Raw genomic sequence first — 7406 nt, 5'->3', positions numbered from 1 at the left:
TACCTAAGAATATCTCTACGATTCTGCCAAGAGGCCAGTTACATACAGGAACATTATCAGTCTTTAAAATTAACATAGTTCCAACCTTGACATTGTCTTTTTCAAAGAACCATTTAGTTCTTCCTTGCATTGCACTCAAATAGTTATTTCTCCAATACTTCCAAATTGTTTGTACTATTTTAGTCAATATATTAGGTTCTGCAATAGCCGTGATAGGTCTGCCTATCAGGAAGTGGCCTGGTGTCAAGATATCAAAATCCTCTGGTTCGGATGATAAAGGTTGCAAGGGCCTAGAATTCAAAATGCCTTCAATTTGAGCAATTACTGTAAGAAACTCCTCATAGGTTAGTTTCAAATTGCCTACTACGCGTTTCAAATGAAACTTAACAGATTTGACATCTGCCTCCCAAAGACCTCCATGATTGGGAGCTCTAGGGGGAATGAACGACCAATCAATACTCTCACTCGATAAATAATTACCTAATTCATCATCTGGTTTGCTGACTAGCCTATTCAATTTCTTTAATTCTGCGTTACTACCAACAAAATTGGTTGCGTTATCTGAAAATATGCGTGCACACTTGCCTCTCCTGCTGAAAAAACGCTTTAAGGTTGCAATAAATGCTTGACTAGACAGCTCTGTTACCAACTCAAGATGACAAGCTTTGGTAACAAAACAAACGAAAATGCACACATACACCTTGTTAAGGCGACCTTTTCTCTGATGTGGGTATTTTATAAAATAAGGACCAAAAAAATCAACTCCAACACAATTGAATAGAAAATTCGGGTTGACTCTTTCTTGAGGGAGTTGACCCATAAGTTGTTGACAGGGCACTGGTTTTGCTTTGAAACATACGACACACTCATGTACTATTTTTCTACAAGTGTTGCGCCCGTTTAAGGGCCAAAACCCTTGTCTAACAATAGCCAGTAAGCCTTGTGGACCAATACGCATGTATTTCTTATGAAACATCACAATAATTAGATTAGTTAACTTATGATTCTTTGGCAAGATTATAGGAAATTTTCTATCAAAATTCAACTTACAATTAGCTAATCTGCCTCCAACTCTTAAAATTCCATATTGATCTAAAAATGGAAAAACACTTCTTACCTTGCTATCTGGAGGTACCTTACCCTCCTTTTCAAGGCTTGAAATTTTTTTTTTTAAATTCACTATCTTGAATTAGCTTAATCAGTTTAAGTTCAGCTAATTTTAATTCTGAGCTCTGAAGAGGACCTGAAACCTTATCCTTCCCCTTGCAATTGTTTACAAACCTAAAAATAAAACTTAAAACACGAATAATTTTAGTGTAATTGTTACTTAAATTTAAGAAATCCTCAATGAAAGGGTTAGCTTTCACATTAAGAAAAATATTAGAGTCACTAAGGATTTTAAGTTCGTCTGGAAAGTCCTTCACAATGACTTCCACCGGAATCTCTCTATTTGGGTAGTCGTCGTATCTCAGGAACAGAGGGCCTTTCCACCACATATCATTTTGTAGAAGTTTACTGGGATCCAAGCCTCGGGATATAAGGTCACTCGGATTCTCCTTTGATGACACATGACGTCATTGATGACCATTAGTCAACTCTTGAATTGTTGCCACTCGATTTGCAACAAATGTCTTCAACTGGTAAGGCTCCTTTTGTATCCATGAAAGCACGATCATGGAGTCACTCCACAGATAAACGTTGTTCACAGAAATCTCTAATGCAGATATTACTCTAACCATCAACCTTGCAAGTAGGACTGCCGCACAAAGCTCCAGTCTCGGAATAGTAACTCGTTTAATAGGCGAGACTCTGGATTTACTCGTCACTAGCCTTGTCTTCACTTCTCCATCTCTCGAACGGCACTTGCAATATATGGTTGCTCCGTATGCTACCTCAGAGGCATCTGCAAATCCATGCAGTTCCACATAGTCTACTTCTGCAATAAGAATAAACCTTTCAATTTCTATTTTACTTAAAACTTCCAGTTCAGTAGAGAACTTCTTCCACTCATCAGCTTCCTTTTTTGGTAGTGATTCATCCCAATTCAGCTTTAACAACCACAACCGTTGGAGAAATATTTTGGCTTTACTTATGATTGGCCCTAGTAAACCAATCGGGTCAAACAATCTTGCAATTGTGGACAATATTTGTCGTTTGGTAACAACTATGTCATTATCGAGTTTCACTCTAAAACAGAAACAGTCTCTTCTAGACCTCCAAGACACTCCAAGTGTTGTAGATTCTGCTTCATTAGGAAAGGAATAGGAGTGATCTTCTTCCGCAAGTTCAGCATGATTACTGCACCACTTGTGCAGTGTCATTCCTGGACAGTTATTCTACGCTACGAGAGTCGACAGCAAGTTGTGGGCCGCCAGATGTCGCTGCTAGTAAAAAACAGGTCTGCCCGACATCCTATATTCTCTGAGTACGGAAGTTATCGAAAGCGCGTGAAAAAGTGCTGCCGCGTCGTCAATCAGGGTTGTGCAGTTGACGTACTAAGTAGAGAATGGCTTTGTATGTGTTTTCGCCGCTGATTTTTTCATATTTAAACAAAGAATACAGTCGTAGATCTCTGAATCGGTGGCGAATTTATAGAAAATATGTTGATGCTTTTGCTCTGCTTAAAGATGTTTTCATTGCGTATTTCAGATTGTCAAAATTTATAGTTATTTTAATTTGCGATGAATTGAGAAAGTATTTGCAGCCACATTCAGAAAACAAGAACGCAATTTCTACTGAAAGAAAGGTTATGCTGTTCCTGAAATTATAGATATAAATTGTAATTGTATGCTTTAAAAATGTAGAAGATAATAAGTTTATCAAGCACACAAACCTTCTTCATTAAATACAAATATAGACATCCGATAAGCTTCTTGTACAGCAAGAATTACGTTTACTTTAAAATCTAACAGTTGAATACCTTACGAATAATACTGTGACCACAAAAAGGAATGTCGTTCATTACGCGAAATTCACACTACTGTAAAAAAATAAAAATAAAAAATTATAAAACTATAAAATAGCTTTAAAATATTTTTTTTTCAGTAGCTGTACTACTACTAGTGTGATACTTTTAATAATACGTTTTAGCACAGAGGGCCTATTAATTTCGTTTTGCCATTTTGTGGCGCTTCACTTTTCAAATCGTTGCCACCAAGTATTATCGCACTCTATTATATTTAAAGAAATTAAATAATGAGGAATCTGCAGAATGTATGAATGTTTCTCGCACTGTGATAAAACAACTGTACCTAGAGCCATGAAATGCTGAATAACATAATCCTCCATCCTAATGTAGGCATCTGGAGGCCCATATTTGGAACTGGGAATTTGTTTTATTATCTATTTCATATTTTGTAAAGCATTTATGAGTTTTTGATTAAGAAACCCAACGATTTCAAAGCGAGCAATGCCAACATTGTACGGGGAAAAAAAAAAAAGAGAGAAAAAAAGCATTTTCATCTCTAGCGCGCGAGACTATGTATTGGAAATTCTAAAGATATGCTTTTTTAAAATTATATGATATTGCTGTTGAATTGAATTTTATGGTTTAAGTGCGAAAAACATGATATTTAATAAATAAAGGTAACACGCAAAAAGTTAAAAAATGGACCTTAATATAAAATCTGAAGTAATATAAATATAATATTCAGTAATATAAAATCTGAAGACTTTCAGATTTTTTTTTTTTTGTGTGTGTGTGTATAAATTTTATTATGTTTAAAACTGGTTCCTAAGTGAGGACTTTCTAAGGGAAACTGGCTCCTATACACGTTACACATGGGGAAAGCCACGAAAACGCCGGCCAGCTCGTTCGCGGGATTCGAACCTCGGACCAAACTACCTGCGTTCAGCGACTCTACCGCTCCGCGGCTGGTGGGCTTGTTAGTAGAATTATTATTGCATTATGCTATAAAGTAATAATGCTATAAGACTGAGGGGTTTTCTTCATGGAATAGTACTTTTGTAACCTATTATAGTATTCAAAAATCATTGTTTCTTTGCAAACTTAAAAAAAAAAAAAAAAAAAAAAAAAAATTACTGTTCATAGCATTCTCATTTTTACATTGATTATTATTAGTTTTCTATTTAAAATGTGTCGAAACGCTGGTTTGACAAGGACTTCAACTGCAGGAGACCTACACTGATTATTTTTACTTTAGTACCTGCATTGTGAAAATATTACTATCTTTTAATTATTTTCACAGAATAAAATCTTTTGAGAAGGAAGAATATTTAAACTGAGCAAGCAGTTCTTATATATATATAAAATTAAAATAACAGCAATGTAATATTAAAAAAAAGGTATTAGTAATTGTGTGACAAAAATTGCAAAACGAATTAATCACACATACAGGATAGATTAGTTTAATTTTGGTTATATATTTTATATTGAAAAAATATTTTCTTTCATGTTAATTATAGAATAAATTATTTAAAATAAAGCATTTTGATGCGTGTGTGATAGTTGAATGCAGCAGCAATCGGCCATAGTGAATGAATTTTATTTCTTTTCCTGAAAGAAATAATTTTCATAGAAAAATAAAATAAAAAAAGGGAAGAAATATTAAGAAAGAAATAATTTCTTATTTAAAGAGATATTTTTCCAATAGTAACTGTAAAATAAATTGCGGGAAAACAGTTTTAATGTAAGCATGGGGAGGGGGAAACTTAGTTTGCTATTAGACTGTAATGCAAATTAATCATATTATAAATTTAAATGATTAAAGTTGTTTATTTCTAAAAGGATTTGAAGTAAGCTTAATTCATCTACTCTTATCTATTTACCATTGCTTTCGTGGTATCCCATATCACTCTTTATTTCTTAGCTCTAAATTCCTGCGTTAACTTTCCCCTTAAAAAACGGGATTTTCCTTCACATAAGACAGCAGCATATTCTGCTGCATGTTGGTCATAATACTGTTTTGTGCAATTTTTTTCGAATTACAAATACAGCGTGTGAGTTAGTGAAATAATGGGAGAATATTCCTAGAACTTCAGCCAGCGCGCACTATAAATTTCGTCACTCGTCTGTACTGCGATTGGTCTAAAGCTCCTTGAAGCCTTGTCCCCTTTCAGTAAAGTCAAATGGACCCACCCGCCCACCAACTGAGGACCACAGAATGGCTTTCTCCGATAAGTTGTGACGGCTGTCTATACCGGTTTTTTTGAGTCAATATTGTTCGCTTAAGTTGTAGACAGATCCAGTGACCATAGAATAGGCGTCCTGCACTCTTCAGTATTGCAGTTAACTGAGATTTAAGTTCCTTAGCTGTACTCAAAGATTCCGCTCCACTAAGCACATCATCCATATAAAAGTTTTTAAGTAAGACTGGCGCAGCTAATGGAAATTTTGGACCTTCATCAATCGACAATTGTTTAAGAGTTCTCATAGCTAAGTATGACGCACTAACTGTACCGTAAGTCACAGTATTAAGCTCGTAGATTTTCACAGGTGCATCATTTTCTTTTTTCCACAGGATTCGCTGCAAACATCTCTGTTCAGGGTTAATTTTAATCATTCTATACATTCTTCTAATATCCGCCGTAAATGCGAATGGGTACTTTCTAAATCTAAGCATGATTGAAAAGAGATCATCTTGAATAACCCCTCCATTACGTTGTAAAGAATTTAGCGAAATTCCATTTGATGTTAAACATGATGCATTAAACACTGTTCTCAATTTAGTTGTTATTTTTTGAGGTCGGTATATCCCATGATGTGGCATATAGTACACTACCCTAGGCTCATTTTTCTCTTCAACCTCAGTCATATGCCCTAGCTCTTCATATTCCTTTAAAAAATCCTGATACAGACTCAAATATTCAGGGTCTTTAACTAATCTTTTCCATAGGGAATTTAATCTCTCAAGGGCAACATCCTTTGAATTTCGTAAGCAAATAGGATCTTCCTTTAGTGGCATTGTTACAATGTATCTCCCTTCTTCATCCCGCTTATGAGTTTGCACATAATGTTCTTCACATATTGCTGTTTCTTTATTTTTTGGAATGGCTATTTCAACATTCTCTATTTCCCAAAATTTTCTCATTGTTTGTTCTAAGTCATTAGATGTTTTCATTAACCCACAATGTACGCGGCTCTGTTCTGATGTAACGCTTCCCGACACTGTAAACCCGAACACGCTGTTTTGTAAAATAAGACTCGAGTTTTCATATCGAATTTGTTCAGATTTTAATATCTCAAAGAAAACCTCAGCTCCTAAAACATCTCTATACGTTCTGGAACATTAAAATTCTCATCAGCTAATTTTATGTTACAAAAATCCTGCATTTTAATATCAATTTCCCTTGAAGGAATCAAATCTTGCGTGATTTTTGGTACTACTAATAAGTCTAAATGTCTCACGTAACTTTTATCTTTATTGCTAATGTATGCCGAAACTCTTTTTCGAATTGTAAACAAGGAATCATTTAATCCGGAAATCGCAATGTTTACCTTCTCATAATCAAAGTTGAATTTATTCGCACAGTCTCCGCTTATAAACGATGAAGTACTGCCGCCATCAAGTAATGTTTTGACTGGATGTAGCTTACCCATACTATCACTAATAAAGCAAATAGCCGTGCTCAGAAGAACACTTTTTTTGGATCTGTTTACACTAGTCGCTGTAAGTATTACCGCTGTTAGGCAGAAATTCTGGCGCTAGGGGGGAAAGCACACTGGAACTACTCGCTGTTTCGTTTTTATTTTTTTTCTTCTCTTTCGATGGTTTATTTTCTACCGGAAAATGCAGCGTCATGTGGTGTCTTTTCCCACAAACGGAACACGAAAACTTTGATTTGCAGTTTTTGACGGAATGGTTTAATGCTAGGCAATTAAAGCATAATTTATGACTTTTGATGATTTCAACCCGATCATTCACCGGTTGTTTCAACAAATTTGGGCATTTTGCCAAAAAATGATTCTCCTTACAAAGAACACACTTTAATCCTTTTACATCGGCAAGGAATACCTTTGAAACATTTTTCGACGTTTTGTAATTGTTGCGAGATTTTTGAAAACTGTCCACACTTGCGGCAAGGGACTTTCCGCGAGATGTGAAAAATAAATCTGCTTCCTTAGCCATTTGCTGAGGCGGAAACCAACTTTCAGCTTGCCTTATAGAAATATGGGCTGACGTTTCTCGATCTAATGTTTCAAACAATTTGTCTGATATTATTAACTGCTTCAGAGTTTCAAAATCAGACACTTTCCTCAATTTTAAGTAATATTCGAAATTTGTGGTTAATCGCGACACGAACTGCACATGGGACTCATTTAGGCGTTGAGCCTTTTTAAAATTTTCTAAAACAATTTGTGGTGTAGGTTCGAATTCTTTTAGAATAATAGCTTTTACTTTTTCATAGTCACTTAGCTCCTCATCTCTAATATACACGATAATGTT

The sequence above is a fragment of the Stegodyphus dumicola genome, chromosome 2 (assembly GCF_044657685.1).
Source record: "Stegodyphus dumicola isolate Sdum_Otavi_A_Nest chromosome 2, ASM4465768v1".
Classification (NCBI taxonomy): domain Eukaryota; kingdom Metazoa; phylum Arthropoda; class Arachnida; order Araneae; family Eresidae; genus Stegodyphus; species Stegodyphus dumicola.
The sequence above is the reverse complement of the archived record's forward strand: the minus strand, read 5'-3'. Positions refer to the sequence as shown.